This window comes from Pseudorca crassidens, chromosome 17, assembly GCF_039906515.1.
Source record: "Pseudorca crassidens isolate mPseCra1 chromosome 17, mPseCra1.hap1, whole genome shotgun sequence".
NCBI classification, from domain to species: Eukaryota; Metazoa; Chordata; class Mammalia; order Artiodactyla; family Delphinidae; genus Pseudorca; species Pseudorca crassidens.
The window spans coordinates 79,757,275-79,780,979 of NC_090312.1; the positions used below are offsets into that span (position 1 = coordinate 79,757,275).

The window sequence follows — 23,705 nt, forward strand, 5'->3', positions numbered from 1 at the left end:
TCAAATATTCATTTTTAACAACTCTTCAAAATGGGACTCTGACACACAGCTTATTATACATGTTTTTTTTTAAAATTTTGGATTATATTGTACATACTGGGTTTTTAATTTTATTTTATCTATTTTTGGCTGTGTTGGGTCTTCGTTGCTGTGCGTGGGCTTTCCCTAGTTGCAGCGAGCGGGGTCTACTCTTTGTTGCGGTGCACAGGCTTTTCATTGCAGTGGCTTCTCTTTGTTGCGGAGCACAGGCTCTAGGCGAGCGGGCTTCAGTAGTTGTGGCACGCAGGCTCAGCAGTTGTGGCTTGAGGGCTCTAGAGTGCAGGCTCAGTAGTTGTGGAGCACGGGCTTAGTTGCTCCGTGGCATGTGGGATCTTCCTGGGCCAGGGCTCGAACCCGTGTCCCCTGCATTGGCAGGCGGACTCTTAAGCACTGCACCACCAGGGAAGCCCCAAATACATGTTTTTTTGTTGTTCTTGTTTTTTGCGGTACGCGGGCCTCTCACTGCTGTGGCCTCTCCCGTTGCGGAGTACAGGCTCCAGACGCGCAGGCTCAGTGGCCATGGCTCATGGGCCCAGCCGCTCCGCGGCATGTGGGATCTTCCCGGACCGGGGCACGAACCCGCGTCCCCTGCATCGGCAGGGGGACTCTCAACCACTGTGCCACCAGGGAAGCCCAAATACATGTTTTTAAACCTAGCATGGTATTAACTGGTTACAACCCAATTACGAATATTGTCATTTTCCAGGGTTTTAATGATTCTGAGTCAGTAGCTGGAAATAATATCTCATTTAGAAGAGATTAGTAAAATAACAAAGCAAACAGAGTTTATAGTGGTTCCAGACTAAATACCAGCAGCAGCTGGGTGGGACTGTTATTTAGATGCAGGAACCTGAATGTAAACAAGAGTGATCTTGCCATATTCTGTGGGACTAATATGCTACTCTGGGAAGAAAGAACAGAGGCGCTTCCTTCCTTAAAAATTTTCAAACTTGTACAACACCAGAGATTTCCCAAATCCAAAATATATTGAGAGATTTTCTTTTTGGTCAGCACGGTTCTTCCAAAGTCACTGTACTTCTCATACCATTTACAAAAACAAACTCAAATTGGATTAAAGACCTAAATGCAAGACCGGAAACCATAAAACTCCTGGAAGAAAGTCTAAGCAGAATACTCACTGACATGAGTTGTAGCAATATTTTTTGATCTGTCTCCTTGGGCAAAAGAAACAAAAGCAAAAATAAACAAATGAGACCTAATCAAATTTAAAAGCTTTTGCACAGCAAAGGAAACCACCGAAGAAACAAAAAAGACAACTTCCTGAATGGGAGATAATATTTGCAAATGATAATCTGATAAGGGGTTAATATCCAAAATACATAAGTAGCTCATACAACTCAATATCAAAATAACAGACAACCCAATTAAAAAGCGGGTAGAAGAACTGAATAAACATTTTTCCAAAGAAGACATACAGATGGCCAACAGGTACATGAAAAGGTGCTCAACATCACTAATCGACAGGCAAAGACAAAGCAAAACCACAGTGAGATGTCACCTCACACCTGTCAGAGTGGCTATCATCAAACAGACCGTAAATAACAAATGCTGGCGAGGATGTGGAAAAAAGGGAACCCTCGTGCACTGCTGGTGGGAACGTCAACTGGTGCAGCCACTATGGAGAACAGTATGGAGGTTGCTCAGAAAACTAACGAGACAAAGTTACTATTCTTCTTTACCCAGCAGACACCATTGTAGAAAACATGTAGTTTGTAGTTACTCAAATTTTGATGTGCAAAATCCCTTACTAACCTACATTGTGAAAAATATTTCTTTCAAGAAAAAAACATCAGAATAAGGAACTCACGACAACCGAAGGCAGAAAGCAGTTATCCCATCTGGAGGCTGATCTTTCTTTTTTTTTTTCAATTTTTCTATTGCGCTAAATACATAGAACACAAAATTTACCATCTTAACCATTTGTAAGTGTACAGTTCAGTGGTATTAAAGACATCACAATGCTATACAACTATCACCACCATCCATTTCCAGAACACTTTTTATCTTGCAGAACTGAAACTCTAGACCCATTAAACAATAACTCCCCATTCCCCCTCCCCCAGCCCCTGGCAACCGCCATTCTAATTTCTGCCTCAGTAGTTCATATTAGTGGAATCATATGGTATGTCTTTTTGTGATTGGTTTATTTCACTTAGCATGAAGGCTTCAAGGTTCATCCACGTTGTAGCACAGGTCAGAATTTCTTTCCTTTTTAAGGCTAAATGTTATTGCATCATGTGTATCGAACACGTTTTGATTAGTCATTCATCCTTTGATGGACACTTGAGTCGCCTCCATATTTTAGCTTTTGTGAATAATGCTGCTATGAACGTGGGTGTACAAATATTTCTTCAAGACCCTGCTTTAGATTCTTTTGAGTATATATCCAGCAGTGGGATCACTGGGTCATATGATAATTCTACTTCTATCAATTACATTTTTTAAATGACTATCTATTAAATAAATCACTATGTTCCTTGAAAAACAAAAATAGAAATTACGTGATATTATTTAAATAACCCTAGAATATCATGCCAAGAAATTTTGTCAACAAATTTCTGTTTCTCTGCTATGATTATAAACTGGCAATTTTCCATCCTCCTGGGCATCTCTAAATACCAAATAAGAGAGAGCATTGATGAGATTAAAGTCTTCTCTTTTTTTTTTTCTTAAAAAATTAGCCTCTATAGTATAGTCAATGTTGGACTACAGGGGCTCCAAGTACCACTTAAGCTGTTTGAAAGACACACACTCCTTATGCTCACTGAGCACATGGGCACAGCTTTCCCACATTATTTTTTGGTCCTCAAGAGAACAAACCTGTTTCACAGCCCTGAGGTTGGGGGCTCTCCTGTCTAGGTGAGACATGGAACTGGAGTCCCCTTCAAGCGCTTTCCAGAGCACGTGGCAATGATTTCAGGCCGAAGGTTCTCTACTTGTAGCTTTCTCTAAAAACAAAGCTATACATCTCATTAACAAGCAAGTGGAGAACACTGCCAACATCAACACTGGTATCTTCTGCTCTCCTACAAAAATTCAGCATAATATCAATAAAATGTAATACAATCTATGGGCGCTTTTTTGTGAACACTTAAGCAGGGCTTTACTGAGGCATCCTGTTTCATAGTATTACACTTCTTTAATCTGGGAAAATACATATAACATAAAATTTACCATTGTAACCATTTTTAAGGATATAGTTCAGTGGCATTAGGTACATTCACACTGTTGTGTGACCGTCACCACCATCCATCTCCAGAACCCTTCATCTCGAAAAATGGAAATTCTGTACCGGTTAAGTACTAACTTCCCATTCCCCTGTCCCCCAGTCCCTAGCAACCACCACTCTACTGTCTGCCCCTAGGAATTGGACTATTCTAAGTCCTTCCTGTAAGCGGGATGGTACAGTAGTGGTCCTTCTGTGACCGGCTCACTCCGGTCAGCGCCATACCCTCCGGGTTCATCCATGGGGTAGCGGGTGTCTAATGGGCACCTCTTTACTTTTCATGTCACAGGAAAACAGCTTCAGGATAGAAACGCAGAGTCAGGTGCTCTTCACCTGTGAAGCCCTAAGAATGGACGGAACCACATAACCACTGTGGTTATGACAAGAAGAGCCTGACCGCAAAGGCCCCCTCCCGAACGACGAGTGTCGCCAGCCCTGCAGAAGGCTGCTGTCAGCCCCCTTCTCCCTGGTGCAACCCTCAAACCTTCAGCACTGCCCCCCAGCATGTGAGCAAGGGGAGGTGTGAGCCAGGCTACCGGCACGGCTGTAAAATAAGTCAAGGTGAAGTTTCACCGAGGACCGAACTTTTCGTCTTCAGTGTCTGCTATAGGCTACCTTTAGGGCTTTGAGAAATGAACGTCAATAGGAAGGACTGGCAGGTAAAGTGGGACGCTATGAGTAAACATCACACTAATGGCTCCGTTACATTTAAGGCAGTTCTGCTATCTTAATGGCAATACTAAATGGCATGGTAAGAAATACGGCTAGCTCCATAAAATAGGGCATTTAGTATGTGATCGTTTGTAGCATTTTTTGGCTGTTTGGCTCTTTTATGTAAGCCTTACTTTTCTAACTAAATTGTATGTTTCACAAACAGTCTTTGAATTCTTTTATGTCCATCATGTTCTACTCTCAAATCAATGTCCACAATAAAGTAGGTGTTAGATTAAAATATTATGGGCTGATCAAAAGGAACTGATAGGACAATCTAAAACATAAAAAATAAATTGATTAATCATCAAATAAAGTGGTTAAACCAGGTAGTATTTATATCTTGGTGGTTAAAGGTATACTTGTTCTGAATTAAATGGCAATACGTTTAACACCACTGACTTGGAACCTGAAACATGGTAAATAATCCATCACCTTTAAACCATTAGTAGTAGGACCATTATTGCAATGGACTGAATGTGTTCCCCCCAAATTAAAATGTTAAAATCCTAAACCCCAATGCGATGGCATTGGCAGGTGATTAGGTCGTGAGGATGGAGCCCTCAGGAATGGGATTAGTGCCCTTATAAAAGAGACCCCAGAGAGCTTCCTTGCCCCTTCTGCCAAGAAAGGACTCAGAAACAAGATTGTTGTCTATGAACGAGGAAGCCAGCCTTCATGATACACGGAATCTGCTTGCACCTTGATCTTGGACTTCCCAGTTGCCAGAACTGTGAGAAGTAAATGTCTGCTGGGCAAGCCACCCAGTCTGGGAAGCCCCCCAAAGAGACCACGACAGCTATGAATGCACTTTATGCCCATATCTTTAACTCTTCCTGTTCTCTGACCTACATTTGATTAGGCAATTTCATAACTGAAAAGGAGTTTGTCTCAGGGCAAGTCCTAGAGAACAATGCTTGATTTTATTTTTTATTCCCTTTCAGATATCCTGTTCTGTTGGCAGTTATCTGTAACCAGCAGTGGCCCATTAGAATAACACAGATATCACAAATTTTAGTCTCCAGAAAAGGAAAAATTAGAAGAATGTCACTCAATACATTCAATTGGGTACTGATCTTCTGCCACTGCTTTCCATGGGTCAACCCAGGGCCACAGGGCAAGGGAAATGGACTTCATACTTTCAGGCATTTACAGCCATAAAAGGAAACGAAATCGAGTTATTTGTAGTGACGTGGATGGACCTAGAGTCTATCATACAGAGTGAAGTAAGTCAGAAAGAGAAAAACAAACACCATATGCTAATACATATATATGGAATCTGAAAAAAAGAAAAAAAAGGTTCTGAAGAACGTAGAGGCAGGACAGGAATAAAGAAACAGACATAGAGAATGGACTTGAGGACACGGGGAGGGGGATGGGTAAGCTGGGATGAAGTGAGAGAGTAGCATGGACATATACACACTACCAAACGTAAAATAGATAGCTAGTGGGAAGCAGCCGCATAGCACAGGGAGATCAGCTCGGTGCTTTGTGACCACCTAGAGGGGTGGGCTACGGAGGGTGGGAGGGAGACGCAAGAGGGAGGATCTATGGGGATATATGTATATGTATAGCTGATTCACTTTGTCATAAAGCGGAAACTAACACACCACTGTAAAGCAATTATACTCCAATAAAGATGTTAAAAAAATGCATGTATGACTTCCATTTCCAGTTAAGATACAGGACACATGAAAGGCCTTTGATCTCATGGTAACAAGAAATTTCACCTGGACAAAATGAAAACATACTTTTCTATGAGTCTAGGAAAGAGGAATAAATATAAAGGAGACTTAATGATCCTAATTTCAACAAGAAAAAAAGGCCTTCGCTGGCGAGCTGAAAGCCCATGGAGGTTCCGTATCTGAGGGCTGTGCCCTGCCAGCCTGGATCAGGGGAGGAGGAGCCCTCAGAGAGACTTGGCAGGTACAGGAGGGACAGACAAGCCTGACACAACAGTGGGAACTGCAAGGAGAGACTGGAATCTGCAAGAACAACAAGTGAAAAGCAAATCACCTTTCCTAGTAAGTCTGCCCCAACCCCCAAAATTATCTGAGAAAGTAACGGTATAAAGTTTAGAAAACAGAGAGAAACCACACAGCCTATACATTCTTATGATGCTTCCATCTCTGAAACCAAAGGCAAATCAAAAATAGCTAAAACTGTAGTCCTACCCTCTCCAAGCTGAAATACTGACAAAGATGAAAAAAGCAGATTAGGTGAACTCAAACTAGTTAGAAGTGTAACTCTGACTTTAGCTCGATTCTGAGGGATCTGAATGTCCACTTCTCACTCCACCCTTGCACTCTCCGACAAGTGAAACAAAATATTATACTTCAATCTATTACTTTATTCACAACCCCGGGCATACAATTTTTAAAATTACAAAACATATAAGTAAATAGGAAACTGTGATCGATAATTAAGAATTAACACAGTTAATAAGAACAGACTCTCAGATGACCCCATTAATGAAATTAATAGTTAGTACTTTAAAAGAACTATAATAAACATGTTAAAGAATTTATAGGAAACTAAGTGTATAATGGGAAAAGAGACTGATTATTTTAGGATACAAAAGAAACTCTAACATAGAACTAAATAAAAATCCAGGACTAAAAATACAATATTTGAAATTAAAAATGTACTGGATAGACTTGCTAATTGGACATTGCAAAAGAACAAGTCAGTAACCTTACATTTTCCAAATTAAACAGAGAAAAAGAAAAGGAGAAAATGAACTAAGTATCAGTGACTTGGGAATCAGTATCATTTATTGTGATAAAAAATATGGTAATTAGAGAAGAAGAAAGAGAACAATAGGATTAAAAATATTTGAAGAAATGTGAATAAAATGTACCAAATTTGATAAAATCATCCCACCAACCCAAGAAGCTCAATGAATCCCAGGTAAATACAAGGAAAACCAGACCTAGGTACATCATAGTCTAACTGCTGAAAATAAAACACAGAAAGAAAAAACTTTTAAAAAGCGGCGGTGGTGCGGTGAAGACACACTAGGAACAAAGATAATGGTGGCCAACTTCTCATCAGGGACAAGGGAAGCAGAATGGAACAGCATAGTTAAAATGCTAAGAGGAAAAAAAAAGCTACCATCCTAGAATCCTATACGTGGCAGAATTACCCCCCCAAAAATGAAGGCAAATTAAAGAAGTTTCCTGTTAAATGAAAGCTGAACACTTTGTTACTAGCAGACCCACATTACAATAAATGATTGAAAAAGTTCTTCAGGTTGAAGGGAAATAGTACCAAATGGAAAAACTCACATATACAGGAAGGAATGAAGAACACAGAAATGATAAATGTGGGGATATATGTAAAAAGGTATCTTTTTTAAAACTTTTTTAAAAAAGGTAATTGGCTGTAAAGCAAAGCATAATAATATATTGTGGAGTTTATAGCATATGTAGAAGTAAAATATATAACAACAGCACAAAGTAGGGGAAGAAAGTAAATGGAAATATATAGTAGCAATATTCTTAGATTAAATGTTAAGTAGTAATATTAATTCAGTGTAGACAATGATTTTATATGTATGTATATATACCCCTTGAGCAGCCAGTAAAATATAAAACCAAACCTTGGCTAAAAAGCCAAGGAGGTAAAATAAAATACTAAAAAATACTTGATTAATTCAAAATGAGGCAGGAAAGAAAAAAAACACACATCAGACAAACTGAATACAAATAATAAGAGAGCAGACTTAAAATCAGCCATATCAATAATTATATTAAATGTAAATGGAGAAAATCCTCAATTAAAAGGGAGAGTTTGCCAAGACTGGATAAAAAAGCAACATCTAACTATATGCAATTTATAAGAAACATCCTTTAAGTGTAAAAACCAGGTAAGTCAAAAATAAAAGAATACAACATATATATATTTATAAAATATAGTAATATGATATATACTATATCATGATATATATCATAGTGCATGACTATGTGTATATCCATAGGCATCTGTGTCTATATATCTAGAGATACACAGATAGATATAGATAGATATCATGCATCACGAATCATAAAAACTGGTATGGCTACGTTAAGATCAGAAAAAGTAGACTCCAAGACAAGAAGCCTCCCCAGAGATAAGGAGGGCACATTACATAATGATGAATCAATTCAACGCAAAGACATTAAGATTTCTAAATGTATATGCACCTAATATAGAACCTCAAACTAAATAAAGCAAAAATTTACAGAACTAAGGAGAGAAATAGACAAATCCACAATCATAGTTGGATAGTTGGAGATTTTCAGCTCTCATACAATGACTGATAGAAGTAGACAAAAAAAAATTGATAAGGGTATAAAAATATGAATATATTGGTTTGAGCATTTAACAACATAATAATTAACTAGTGTTCTTTTCTAAATAAACTTGAAATACAGAGCAATCCTTAACACCAAAGTACCTTTTAAAAATAATTCTTAGGAATTTACTCTTTACGGTTTTCTCTAGTTCTAAGGAAAGCCAGGACATTAATGCTGGTCTGGGCTCTTGTGTCCAGGTATTTCTCAGCTTTTGGTTCCAGTATACGTATCAAATACCTCATTAGCACCTTTCAGCTATTCACTCAAATGAAATATCAAATCAAACCAAACGACAAATACCAAATCAAATCAATTATCAAAAATCAAATGGTGTGTTGCTTTCCACGATACTGAAGCTTATGGGTATCTTCTTTCACAATTTATTTTTTCGAAACTTTAGAAATCTTTTAGAAGAAAATACTCCTGTAATGTCACTCAGAATTTTCCCAATAAATCCTTTGGTCTTCATGCCTCTCAACCCATATATAACTTCCCCTCTCCCCCAGTTCTCCCACCCACACTGAGACAAAGTCCCAGCCTAAAGCAAAGCTAGGCTCTCAACTCCACCAGTTCTCAGCACCCCCCAAGGCCTTTCCCCTACAGGTAAGTAACTCTAAGGTGGAGCTGGAACTCTTTGTTTTAAACATGTGCCTCGCGTGATTCTTACGAAAAATCAGTTTGCATTTAACTCTACGTTTTCACATGGAGGCATAGGAACCCTCAGCCGGTGCTCACCAGCCACGCGAACTGGCGCAAGTCTATTCACCTCCCTCAACCAGCCTCTCCTCTGCAAGATGGAGACATGTCCACCTCGCGGGAGTAAGGGGCACGGTGCAAAGCCTTAAACCTTGTAGGTGCTCAGTCCTTAGTCAAAGGAATGACGAGACAATGCACGCGATGAACAATGTGGCCACGCGTCCACGCTGTGCGGCTCGGAAGCGCGGAATTACAGGATGAGGTACAAGCCCTGCACCTGCCGTGCTAGGTCCTCCACTCCCCGACTCCTTCTGCAGCTCGAGCATTTCACCTCACACAGCAAACCTAGGCTACCGGAAGCACCTCAGGCTTGCTCTGCCATCTCACGCCTTAATCCCTTGACTTGGTCCTACCTACCTGGCTAGAATGTCCCTCTGAGTCTCTGCCCGACCAACGGCCTTCCGCCAGCCCATCCCTTCATCTACCGAACACCCACCTTTCCCTAAGAGGTAGGAAGATCTGACTGGGCCCAGATGGGACCCTCTGCAGGAAAGCCTCCCTGGGCTGGATCCCTCCCACACCTGCACATCTGCTCAGGGCATCACCTCACCGGGGGCACGGAACGTGGTGCCTGGCACTTCCTGGCACAAGGTGGCACCTCAGGACAAACACGTGGAGATGGGCAGCGAGCCAGTCTGGGACACTGCAAAGGACCACCCGTCTGGCGTTTCCCTGGCCAAGAGGTGGACCTCTAACCAAAACAGTTCAGAGAGTGCCGGGAAAGGTCCCAGGTGAGGGTGAACCCAGCTCTCCCGACCCACCTAGAGCAGCATCAACCCACCTGCCACCCAGCTGGGCCACCTCGGATGCAGCTCCTCCGGGCCCTGTCCCACCTCCAGGTGACTGTGGACCCGGCCACCCCCTAGACACCCGAATGCCACAGAAACGTGAAGATGGGAAACCTTTATCATTTGGGGATGCTACGTTTTGGGGTCACTCATTATGCAACAGTAGATAATACAGATTTTACTTCAACTCCTAGTGTTCTTTTTGCCCAGTGTAATCATTTATCTAAAAGTATCTATTTCATAGATAAAAAGATCATCAAAGGGACACAGAGAATACGTGTTCTGGTTCCCTCTGGCCACACTCACCAAAGAGACAGCCGATTGCTCAGATTCTAAAATAGTTTAAAAGATACCCTAGTTTCTGTTTTGTGAGATACTCAGATTAAATGGGTCAACTCTATAATTAAACCATAAAAATAGAATGCATTGAATGATATAATAAGAAATAGTTCAACATTCTATCTGAGTCAAATTTGTTTCCAAATGGGACTTATTTTAATTATAGAATATACATTTCACTAGATGTCATTTTAAATCCCTGTAACTAAAAAAAAAAAAAAAAAAGTTTCAGCTCACTGAGGGCAATTTTACTTAAGGGGTCTAAGACTAAATTTAGAAATTATCTTCACTATATTCATTTAAATATAATCCATTTAATAGTACCTACATTAATTTTTGTTGAAATAAGAAAAAGTGTTCCGAGAATGTAAATTTGATGTACTCTAAAACAATTAGAAAAAAAAGCAAGCTGTCTGAGAGCAGGAACAGAACTAACTCAGCTGAAAAAACGAAAATTCCCAAGACAAGGATATTATTTCATAAAAACATTTTTTTCAGTCTAGGGAAATAAAGTACATTTTCACAGTCCAAAGTCTTGATGTTAATTAACAAGGATATCTTATACTCACTTCATTTTAAAATATGTTATAGAAGTTGAATACGCTCCAAGAACAGATTTCCATTAAAATTATTTTCTTTTAAAATAGAATATGAAGCTCATAGTTTTGCTTCCAGATGTCTTAAAATGCTTAATAAATGGTACCCGCCCAAAGCAAACCATAAAGGAACTGATACGTTAACTGTGAAAATGCACACGGACTAAAGACAAAGGCAAATCGGCTACAGGAAAACATACACATCCCTGGCTTATAAGCAGAAGCGTTACAGTAAAAACTATCCACGCTGTTTCAGATTCTTGGTGAGAAAGTTAAAACCTGTGACACACAGCTCACCTCCTCAGGGTGAGCGCTTATAACCCTTTCTGTCTTCCCAACATTTTGCCTCTAAGACATGCACCCTCAATCACCCTCCCTCCAGCCCAGGATCCTGCCAAGTTTTCTGGTGCCTGGGGGCTCGCAAAGCAAGCACCAGGCATCTTTAAGAATGAGGACTTCCCCCAGATCAGGTTCAACATCACCGGGGAATCCATTAAAAATGCACACTCTCAGGCCCTCCAGGACCCAGTGAATCAGAAACTCTGGGGACAGACCAGCAATTCGTGTTTCACCCTCCAGGTTAACTCTGATGTGCTAGACTCTGGGAATCAATGGCCCAGATCAAGGGCTCCTAAAGCCACCTGTGCATCACTGGCCCCCCCCAGAGGCAACCTGGGTGCTCCCCCGGCTCCCACTCGGATGCTACTGAATCCCAGGTGTCCTTAAGGGGTCCACGGTGGGGACCACTGGAGCAGGTAATCTTGAAGGGCCTTTTGAGGAAGCACTGTGACACCAAGTTCACCCTAAGAGTTCCCATTTTGCTTGGCCCTTTGCCAAGCCAGAGAGAACAGAGGGCAGAAGCATAACGCTGCACACGAGAGGCCCGGATCTCAGGGCACAGAAAACCCCCGTCCCCGACCTCCTTCCCAGCACGGGAACAAACACTCCAGAGCTGAAGGCCGCTACTTCGCTCCTCTTGCAAGCATTTATCAGTTTGTCTTGGTGTTAAAGGGAGACGTGACCTTGTTTTCCAGCAATGTGCCCCTGAGACAGCGCCCTGAATAGACTGTTAAATCTACTGTGGAGCCAACGCAGAGCTTCTAAACGAGATGGAATAAACCCAAAATGAGAAGTAAAAAAAGATGGTGCTAGAAATGGCAACAGCAACAGCAGGTTATGGGTGAAGCGGACACGTGTCAGGATGGAAATCATCTGGGCCTCGGCGTGGGAGACGGAGAGCTGACTGTCCAGCCCCTTCTGGACCCCAGCCCTGCCACCCCATCAACAGCCCCTCTAGGCCTGGAGAGGGCGGGTGGGCAGAAGGGACAGCCCAGGGTAGAGTGCACCTCAGGGCCTCTGGGAGCAGCCCCGGGCAGGGAGCTCCAGCTGGGGAAGACAAAGGTGGGGATGTTTACTCCACCCTCTGCCAGCCCAGGTCGGGGGTGGTGAGATGCACGACCCCAGGAAAGGGAAGGCCAGGCCAGGAGGGCGGTGAGGGCCTCTCTTTCTGCTCACGGCCAAGGCCACAGCCCTGGCTCCCTGAGTGCAGGCACTAGACCAGCTCTGCCCCTCGCCAGCACCTTGCAGATTCCACCTCAGCTCTCGGCACCAAGTTCGGTGGGACAGTAGAAACACCAGCCCTGCAGGCTTTTCTGAGAAATGTATGGGCCAACCCCAGGGGACCCCGAGCATCCCCGCACAAGCACGGGAGCCCAGAAGCCTGCCTGCCAGGTACTGCGACCACCCAAACACGCCCAGAGAGGGCCCCGTTCAGGGCCCAGAAACATAACCAAACTTCTCTTGGAGATTTTCTACCCAAGAGATAATTAAGTTGTAAGAATCCTGCCCCACCCTTCCTCCACACAAAGCTATCAATAAGTCTTGTAATTTTGAATGGAAAAACAAAATGTAACCTCTAAATATTTTTCTCATCTACAAAAAAATACATAAATAAAAAATTGGAAAGCTGCCCACTGCTGATCTAAATAGGTAATATGAAAGCTCCGATACAGTCAAATATAAAACTCCTACCTTCCCAATGTAAAGACTTTAAATAACCATTAAGAAAGCGCCTAGTTTTACTTTAAGCCTTGCTTTCTTTCACAAAAAGATGTGAGATACCTTCAAGAAAAAAGAAAATAAAATCAGAGACAAACAGAAAATTAAAATTTCAGGACTTAGAGAAAATTAAAGCATAGAAACAGGACAAGATAGAGAAGAAACCAGCCATAATTTCCTACTAAGTTGTTATAGTCGAGCTTCAATTTTGCCTAAAGTTTACCGTTTATCATCAAATGATTTGCCTTGCATGTTTTTGACAAATTTGTAAGTGTGTAAATTGTTGAGTGCACTGAGTGATAACAATGCAGGACATACTGACAACATCTCCACCAAAATACAGGCAAAGGTGTCACGTGGCCGCTTCTGGAATATCCTCCAACCACAATAGAGCGCAGGATGGACCAGAGGGCTTCTCGGTCAGGAAGGTGATTCTAGGAGGGTCTAAGATAACTCCTGGTCACCTAAACTCTGCCTACAGCTACTTCCTACACACGTGGAAGATGAACTCTGAGGGAAGCAGAGCAGTGGATGGGCTGCATAAACATGAGAAAGAACTTTCCACAAGCTTCAGATTGCTAAGAGCTCACAAGGTCCATAACTTTCAACTAAAGTTCAGAAACCCTGACCAGATGCCGAACGATCCACTTCTGTACGGATGCAGCCAAACAGGTACCTAGTGGGCAAAGCCAGAATGTTCTTTCAGAAACAACAGTTTGAAGGTCACTCTCGAGGTCGGGGACAATACATCCTTAGTCCTCACTCCCAGCACCCAACCAACGAGGTGCCTGGGCACACGTGCCCTCAACACACGTGCTCAGTGAACGAGTTCCAGACTGCAGCTGGCGTGGGTAACCTTCTCCAGACTACCAAAACCTGGTCAAACTTGACATCTTCATAAATGACCTTCGTTTAGGAAACAAGCTCTTTGGGAAGCCTGAGAGCATCCCCCAGCCTGTTCCCGACACCACCATCAATATACGACATTCTGGGAACTGAGTTCAGTCAGCCACAGACACAGCCATGCCGTCAACCACAACTCTACGTTCCCTAAATTGTCCTCGAGCTCATCAGAGGAGGCGTTTCAAATAGGAACCTGCAGAACCGTTCTGATCGTCTAGCCTCGTAACCTTACGGAAAACAAATGAGGTTGGCTTGGCATGATTAGTTCTTCGGGAGACTATCCTGCTTTGAGCTCTGACTACTTCCTTTCCTACGAGGGCTCAGCCATCTGTTCCACACTGTGCCGTAGGATGTTGCCAAGGACGTGAAGGAAAAGCGATGAATCGTAGAATCTAAAACAGCACCCTCCCAGGGAAACAGAATGCAAGCCGCAAACGTGAACCGTGTACGTTCTTGTAAGTTTTCTTGTAGCTGTAGTAAAAATTAAAAAAAAAACAGGTGAAATTATCGTGATGATATATTTTATCCAATCCGTCCAAAATAGTATCATGTCAACATGCAACGTAAAAGATTATTCATGAGGCATTTTACATTCTCTTTTCAAGCAAATCTTCAATATCTGGTACTTCACGCTTAGAGGATATAGCAATTCAGGCCAGTCACATAACCAGCGGCCAGCACACTGGACAGTGCAGGGCTAGGATCTCTTGGCGTTTTCTGAAAATTCAGGGCATTTATTTTAATCCTGGCACGCCCTGTCTTCTCCACGATCTCTCAGGATATTATCAATAGTGCTACCTTGATCCCATCTGCAAACTCCCTCCGCACCTGAGAGGCCCTTCACCTCAATTGTGAGATGCAAACCACTCTCAGGGTAGCAGAGCAGACTAAGACTGAAGCAGATTCTCACAAGAGGCTACTGGTTTGGATATGATTCCCGTCCCTCTATCGAATGACAAGGCAGAGACGTACTTTCACGCCTTTGCATTCACATTACTTGAGCATCACAAAAGACGTGACTGTCTCCTCTGTTCTTTTTATTCAGACCACATGAAGTCAAGGAAAAGAATCAGAGAGGAGGCATGACGGAGCCTTTTAGGATGACCAGGACTTCACGGAGCAGAGAGAGAGGAAACACCAGGTGCAGTGGATGGGAGGCGACAGGAAAGGGGCTGGAGGGGCCCTGGGGCCAAGTCAGGGAAGCCTGGACGGTGGGTTAACAAGACTTTGTCCTGGGCACCTGGGCGGGGCCTGGAGCAGCTGAGCAACGTGACAGACCGGCAATGCGGCTAATTCCGGAGAAAGTGCAATAGAGGCAGGAAAGGGAAGAAGGCCGAGGCGGGGGTATCAGCCAGAAAAGAAGAGAGGATGGAGGCCTGGGGGTCGGTCTCAGTTGACCGAGGGTCACGGAAGGTACGCCAGGAACGCAGAGCTGGGCCGGGCAGGAGAGACATTTCAGAATCAGATGGAGGGGAAAACCCAGAGAGGATGTCAAAGGGGACGAGGGTCCTCCTTTCAGGATGGGGTGACAGTGAGCCAATAAGCATCAGCTGGCAGAGCACAGGCTGAAGAACATCGACCTGCCTTCTGCCATCAGCCTGGAGGCTTCTCCCACTCCCAGGGTGGCAGCGTCAGTTCAGATGCAGGGGCGGGTGGAGAAGTCACCCCTTCCCAACGGCAAGCTTTCCACGGCTCCTACACTGTCGCTTCATTAGACCACAAAGCATGTAACATCTACGAGCACAGACGAAAGTTGTCTTGCGTGCTACTAAGTTTGCTCTTTTAGGTTTGAGGAATTCACGCTCTTATCGGTAGAAGGAAGTTTCTTACAGGAGCTTTGCTGCTACTTCTCAAGATGCAAGAAAAAAATACTTTCTGAATAATATTCTCTCGGTATTACTTTTTTTTTTTTTTTTTTCTTTTTACTCGGTATTACTTTTTGTTCAAAGTGGGGATAGAGGGGCCAAAAAGTAACGGTAAAAAGAAAAAGGGACGAAGCTCTATTTTTCTCCTAGAATAAAAAGAAGAGTCTTCGCTTCACTGCTGCTGCCGTCCCCACGTGAGTGGGCAACACTGTGGATCACGTGACCCCACTCACAAGGAACCCTGACAATTTCAACAGGAGCAACAGGACATTTCAGAGGATGGACGCGTTTGGAAGCACCCTGAGGTCACGTCGATGCTCCATGACAGGCAGGGTCTTGGGGTCAGAACTGAAGAAATGAAGGTCTAAGAGATGGCTGAGATGAGGATGAAGTTCTGAGGGAGGTGGCCCATAGGCCCAGAGCCACGCAGAGCTTCAAGACGAGTGAAGATGCGACGTCCACGCGGCCCGGTAGCAGCACAGTCCCTGGCCAACGGCAGGCACTCAAGCATGTATGTGCTGAAACGGAAGTGGTACCAGTGACTAGGGACACCACTAGTCCCTGCATCAGCTGACCCAAATCTGAACACTGCTTTCGGAAAACAGCTCAGTGAAGCCATGGCGTCCATGGCCTAATGGTGAAACGTGGCAGGTGAGAAGATTTTAGCGCTACGTACCTTGGCCTCAGCCAGTTTTATCTAAGGAGAGCAGGATACTAGATAAAGCTCTCCTCTGGGGTCTAGTACAGACCTGAAAGTCAGCCTTCTGGAACATGCCAAGGCCGCCCACCACTGTCAAGGTCACCAGGCCCTGTACCAAACCGCTGCCTGTGGTTGCTTCTCGTCTCAAACCAACTCATAATCCAAACATGGCCAGATAAGGAACCTCAGGAAAGCCCAGACCGTTCTACACAAGTCAACCTAAAAGTGACCTCTGGGAGAAATTAAAGTTTTAGTTATAGGCAACTGATCAGTTACTTACCTCTTAAAGCTCAACGTCACTGAAGAAAAGAAGCGTAAATGCATCAACTATTTCAACTAGAAGATGGCAGAGCCACCATGCAAGTACCAAGAATATAGGTAAAGTGCTGAAAAGAGTGATGGAACGTACTAAACACTGTATAAGGGTCTGACGTGATAACGATATCGCTATCATTATCATTGATTACACAGGCCAAGGAGGGGAAAAATCAGAGGTATGAATAATCCTATAGAAAACCAATACTGCACTCAATTCCTTCCTATATGCACTAGGTTATGCGATAATAAATAGTATCTACCATCAAATCTGAAAACTACCTTCTGTTGAAACCAGAGAAATGTATGTTTTCAAGTTTCTTCTTTCCATTTTTTTTTAATTGGAGTACAGCTGCTTTACAATGGTGTGTTAGTTTCTGCTGTATAACGAAGTGAATCAGCTCTATGTGTACATACGTCCCCTCCCATCTCGGACCTCCTTCCCCCCCAGCCTCCCGCCCCCATCCTACCAATCGAGCTCATCACAGAGCACCAAGTTTTGAGACATTTCCCTAACAGGTTGAAATCTTAAGACCAAATAAGAGTGAGGGGAACTCTCTTAACAAAAGGCACCTATCTTTCATTCAAAAAAAGAAAAAGGGAGGCAGTTCCCCGGCGGCCGAGTGGTTAGGATTCCAGGCTTTCACTGCTGTGGCCTGGGTTCAGTCCCTGGCTGGGGAACTGAGATCTCGCAAGCCGCGGCCCAAAACAAACAAACTGGAAATCAGACATAATTATACAAGGAAACTGCTTTAAACTTGAACGTAAATTGTGTCGGGGATCCACCATAAGGTGGAGACTTAGGCCTCCGTGCTCATGGCTGTGAAGGTCATCTCCATGGGTGTGGCCTACACCAGGACCACACAGAGTAGGGAGAAGAAGGGGTGTCAGTGACACGACCGTGTTTTCCTCACGCAGGCGACACTCATGCGGAGAAATACACCCAGTGCCTCCATCCCTGATGAACTCACTGTCTCACTAAAGGAACCAGGAACCAAGAACACATCATAAAATACAGCGATCAACTGAATGAGTGCAGGAAGTGCTGGCCAGCAAGGCACAGGTGCAACGTTGCAGGTCCTTCTGGGAGAGCCTTCACGGAGGCGGGTCCATGGCCTTAGCCCTCCGGGGGGCAGTTCATTTAAACAGGCTTGGGAAACAGTAGTTCTACAAAATGTTTTCACAACAGCTCATCTAGTTCCTGAAATGCTTTGATTATACTGCCCACGTGTCAGGGTCAATTTTACGCATCAACTGGACTGGGACTCGAGGTGCCCAGGTATTTGGTGAAACGTGGCTCTGGGTGTGTCTGTAAGGACGTTTCTGGATGCAATTAACATTCAGACTGGTGCACTGAGTAAAGCAGGTGGCCCTCCCCGGTGTGGGCGGCCTTGTCTCATCCGAGGAGGACCTGAACCCAACAAGAGGTGGGAGAGGGAGAGGGAGATCTCTCCGCCCGGCTGAGCTGAGACCCGGGTCTCCACCCGCCCTCACACCGGAGCTGAGCCCTCGTCTCTCTGGGGTCTCCCGCCTGCAGACGACAGATCCTGGGGCTTCTCCGCCTCCAAAACCACACGCGCCAATCAACTCCTTACAGTAAACTTCCTTGAGATCAAGACTGGGATCCTACTGGTTCTGCTTCTCTGGCGTACCCTGACTGACACCAGGTGTATGTGAGTAATAAGTACTACCTGGTAACATGAAAAATCCAAATTCAAATGAAGATCCTTAGGTATTTCCAACACAAAACGTGTAAGGATGTTTGATAACGTCTTGGCGCGCTGAATTAAAAGGCTTTGGGACGCAGTCTCTCTATCATTAACTGACTCACCTAAACGCTTTTGGGGAAAGATCCAAGGAAAGGACAGAGCTTTTCAATAGCTGAGTGCTTCGTGCTGAAATCACTCTGGAAAAAGCATGTGGAAATAGCAATGGGCGGCTAAGAACCAAAGCGGTTCGGTCCCGTGCCAGTGGATTCTGAAAGGAAAAATACCTGTGGGAGAAACCCGATAAGCCGATCAGGCCACGTGAGCTGGAACCCTTCAATGCTGGAGCGGGGGCAGGGCGGCATCTAACTGGGGAATCGTGGCCCGTGGGAAGCTCACACTGAACACAGGGCTTAGAGCTGGAGAAGTGAAGTTCTCACATACATACACACACACACACACACACACACACCCCAACTGTGTGACATGTGTGGGACTCCCATCACTTATATGGAAAGTTCTCTTAAAACCAAATTCCAGACTCTACAGATAAGGCCCAAATCTCCTCTAGCATGACCTAACAGAATGTTCCAACTTCCCACAGAAAATAGATTTATATGACTCTATAATACTCTCCCCCTATAAGAACTGTAAATATAAATTCACTAACAAGGATTAAAAAAAAAATCTCCGTTAAATTAAATAACTAAGTTACTAGACAGCCAGTCTATCCCCTAAAATACGGTGGCCACGTTGACCAAAAACTGTCAGAAGGTTTGTAGTTACACACCCGAGTCCTGCTGTAAGTTAAAACAAAGCTTACGGAAGCTGTGAGGAGCACCCAGGACTTGTCAAATTCCAAACCAACACAATGATTTCTCTTCTTCCTTCATGGTCACTGAACAAGAACAAACTTTACTGGGAAGAAAAACATCTGATTCTTAAAAATCACAACATTCCAATCAGTGATCATTTGAATGAGCAACGGCCAGGGATAGATTAAAAGGATTTGAAAAATCCCCAACTCAAGTTAAGTGTACAGGGAAACTCCCAATTCACCTTGTTCTAACGATGCAGTCAAAACACAGAAGTGCTGTCAGGATTCACTGGTACTTCCCAACACCACTGAGTTTCCCGTTTCCACCTGTCCGTTTCTGACCCCCTAGTGGAAACGGTGGCCCCCTCGGTAGCCAGGGATCAGAAGATGATAGCTTGCGTGTGTGCAAATAAACAGGCTCACACCTCTAGGATGGTGGAGTGTCTGCACAAGGATTTGAAAACACGTCTTTACATTTCATTCACTAAACTTCACCCAAAGACTACAGTCAACAAGCAAGTACTGGGAAAGATAAAGCCTGGAGAAGAACATATAAATATTCTTATTTGTAAAATGGGTATGATTTCCTTTTGAAAAATACAAAAATATAGAATCAAAATCAGTGCACCAACAAATGTCATTATAATGGGACACAGTATCATTAGTGACAAGATATGACTTGGAAACAGGGGGGAATAACCCACGGTCCCGAGTGCTGACTACGCAGGTCCACCAGGTTGCCAGCTCTGGTCCTGATTTCAGTGCCCGCTTCCGGGGGCAGGGGGGAGGCAAGCATGGTCCCTTTCACAGCGGGTGCACTTCCCCACCATGTTTCCTCTTGTGGTTTATAGAAGGAGGTGGGTGCCTCTAAGCTGGCATCTCAGGTGTTAGGCAAGCCCCCGCTGACATTTATGGAAGATGAAGCAGGTGACACCCTCTGAAGGGCCGGGGTGAAGCCATAAGCATGTCCCACTACCCCGAGAAACCCACGTTTCCAGATACCAACTCTCCCTCTCCTCTGACCCCCGTCCCCAAAATGCTCTCTCAAGGCCGGCTTGGAGCCTGCCCACTGGACCCCGGGTTTATACACCTGGGCTGGAAGGCCCATCATCTCAGCACAAAAAACAGAGTCAGAGAAGAACCCTGCCTGAGAACAGGCCTTTCTGCTGTGCCTTTGGCTCCCGTGGGAAGGACCCCATAGTCAGCAGTGTCACCTGCACAGTTGATTGGTAACTAAGTCCCATCCCAGGCCCTGCGGATACAGCAGCTGACACGACAGTGACCCTCTCAACCAGGAGAAATGTACTAATAACAATGTGTAAACAAAGTATACAATTTCCCTTAGGAATGAGGGCTGTGAATAAAATAACATAGGACTGGGGGACACAGAGTGGCTGGAGGAGGGGCAACCTTAGCTTCAGCAGTCAGGGTGAGTCTCTGAAAAAGGGCCTTTCACCCTGTTACCCGTGTGATAAGAATATACAAGACGGATGGAGGGATGGATGACATCCACGAGACAGTAACACCCAACAGCAATCAAACGCCATGGAGTGCCCGGCACTTTGCAAGCATCATCCTCCTAAAACCTCACAACGATCCCATGAAGTAGTTCCTGCAGTTTTCCCCATTTTACAGATCAGGATACTGAGGTTCCAGAAGCCTGGGTAACCTGTTCAACCTACAGAGCCGATCTTTGCGCCCAGACAGGCTCAACTAGAAATGCTCCCCCTCCCAGCCCCTTGGGCACCGACTTACCTATTTGCTGGGACAGCTAAGTGTTTGGCCTGGAATCCCCACAGCTCAAGCCCTCACCCTGCCCCGCCCTCAATGGAGTAAGAGAGACGAACAAAGTTAGAACTCCCAAGGGATCTATCACCCATTCTGAATGTGCTCATGGTGTCTGTGACTCCCCTTGAACCTGACAAATCCGGGCTGTCCCAGTCTCCTTAATCTCTGACACCATCAGCCTTCAGTGCACCTGGAAGCAACAGCATCTGCAAATACCTTCTCATGTGGTTTGTAAGAATCAGTAAGACCACTTGCACAGGACGCAGGTTTCCACTGCAGCTTCCAATGCAGAGGTGGCCTACAAGGAAGGCCCTGCTGACCTGGTTCTTCTGCCACTGTTTCCTGTTCCTCACAGAGGCCACGGGGCCTTTGCACAGGCTGTCTGTCCTCTCTGCCCAGAGGCCTTCCAGAGGTTGCCCCTTTTTTTCACATATGTCTCAGCTCAAACATCCTCCATGAGGCCCTCCCAGACCGCCCAGCCCAGACTAGAACACCACCCTCACTCTTGACTGCAATTATTACTGCTTCAAGTTAGCTTTTTATTTGCTTGTTTACTGTATCATCTATTTTGCCCCACTTGACACTAGGATGCCTTAGAGAGGCAGGGACCTTGTCTTTCCTGGGCACTGCTTATCCCCAGCACCTGGCACACAATCAATATATAAATATCTGTTTAACGTAACAATCATTGGGACTTCCCTGGTGGCGCAGTGGTTAAGAGTCTGCCTGCCAATGCAGGGGACATGGGTTCGAGCCCTGGTCCGGGAAGATCCCACATGCCGCGGAGCAACTAAGCCCGTGCGCCACAACTACTGAGCCTGAGCTCTAGAGCCCACGTGCCACAACTACTGAGGCCCATGGGCCTAGAGCCCGTGCTCTGCAACGGGAGAGGCCACCACAATGAGAGGCCCACGCACCGCAACAAACGGCAGCCCCGCTCGCCGCAGCTAGAGAAAGCCTGCGCACAGCAGTGAAGACCCAACGCAGCCAAAAAATAAAGAAAAAATATATAACAATCATAAGAGAAGAAATTACTAAATTACATTATTTCACATAATTACTTCCTTTTCATCACAGTCCAGTCAAGGGGACAAAAAACTTGCTGTCAAAATGACCGTTTTGAAGGATACCAGTGATTCTTCCTGAAAAAGACAAAAAGATGCAACTAACTTCTAAAGGGGCCCTGAGGGGTAAAATGCTTTGCATTACAACATAACGACTCCAAAATTTCCCATATGCTTCCGAATTGTATTTTGAAAAGCTTTATCCGGAACTGGACAATTTCAAAACCCACTGAGCTCGCTCTGAGGTATAAACTACAGCAGAGAATTCTTATCGTTCTTCTAGACACCTGTCTGCCAAATGACGTATTGTTTCCTTGGGCTGAGGATTCACCTCTGAACTTCTCCCTAAAGTGTTTACAATTTTAAAAATCCCATCTTTAGTGCCAGTTCCACTTTAGAATTGTTTAATCGTACTGGAAAAAGGAAGTAATTTGTTTCACCTACTAACATTTCCTTAAAATTTTTTTTTAAATTTTTTAATAAACAAGACTGATGACTTCAAATGCTGTGTTCTTACGTGATTCTCCTTGTGAGACTCAAACCACAAAAAGTTAAAAATGTGAAAATCACATGCAGGCCCTTCTCACAAGCAGGAGGGAACCAAACATGTCAGAATAGGAGTGAATATGCATGACTTAAGTTCATTAATGTTGTATTACAAAAGATCATCCAGAAACTAACCCCGGTTTAAAAACAGGATGAAAATGTATTCTGCAATACACTTCCTTGCCAGTTACTAATTACCTGCAATTAATTATTTGGACCATGACATCCATGAACAATGAAACACTAAATTTCTTAACTACCATTCTCCAAAATCTTCCATGCAAATCACCCCGTAACTTATCCTGACGAAGTTCAGAATCAATGTTACATTTAGCTTCTTCGATGAACATTTCTGGGCATAATTTGTGTTCTCCTCTGAAAAATTCTCAAGCATTACTTTTGTGTGTTTCTATAATGCTTTCAATACCAAACAAGATCACCATTACAACATGAAATCAGCTTTGCTTCTTCTGAGCTCCGTGAGTCACCTGCCTCACCTGCAGCAAGGAGATAAGAGCAAGGACCCCACGCTGGAGGAGTTAAGGGAACGCACCGTCATCTGTCTGGGACTGGACCGGTCCCCGCGCCGGCCGCAGAGATAACTCCCATCACAATCCACAAAGCCTTTGTTCCGAGCGCACCTCCTCTCCTTGGCGCTGTACTAAGTAGAATGAATATATGTTTTCGTGGATGAGTCATGGCTTTGCAGAGCTCCAGAGCCTTCAGCCTGAATTGCAATTCTCACTGCATCATACTGGGAGGCAGAATGGTGGTAAAAACCAGAATAAATGAGAATTCACCCTAGGAAGTTGTTGTCTTAAATAAAGTCAACAAGCAAGTAGGTTTCTTATCATTCGTTTCTCTCTCCTAGAAGTTAAATACCGAAGAAAAAAAAAAAAAAGTCCAGGATTGTTGGAGATCCCCAACGCTCAGAACAGTCAATCTTACTCTATTATGGGAAAATAAGAGTAAAGCGTACAGTCGACTAAATAATATTTTGACAATGTTTTAATACCTGGAATACCCTGGTTTTCAGAGAGAAAAATCTGGCCAATATTCTTTAAAAGTTGAAAAGACAAAGGACAAACTTTTTTAAAAGTTTATTCCTAAGAAGACTGTTAGGATGTGTC

The 23,705-nt window shown here is 44.1% G+C and overlaps 1 protein-coding gene across 13 annotated transcripts in view; it reads right to left on the minus strand.

Annotated features, from left to right (window-relative positions):
* Positions 1–23,705, minus strand: part of FAM110B (family with sequence similarity 110 member B) — a 220,630-nt gene that overhangs the window by 194,401 nt on the left and 2,524 nt on the right. The window contains exon 1 of one of the 13 annotated variants that reach the window (XM_067712285.1): positions 23,129–23,155. The exons of the other annotated variants lie outside the window; for them this stretch is intronic. The gene's annotated coding sequence lies outside the window, so the exon portion shown is untranslated. Of the gene's footprint in view, positions 1–23,128; positions 23,156–23,705 lie in introns of those variants that run through there. 13 annotated transcript variants of the gene reach the window in all.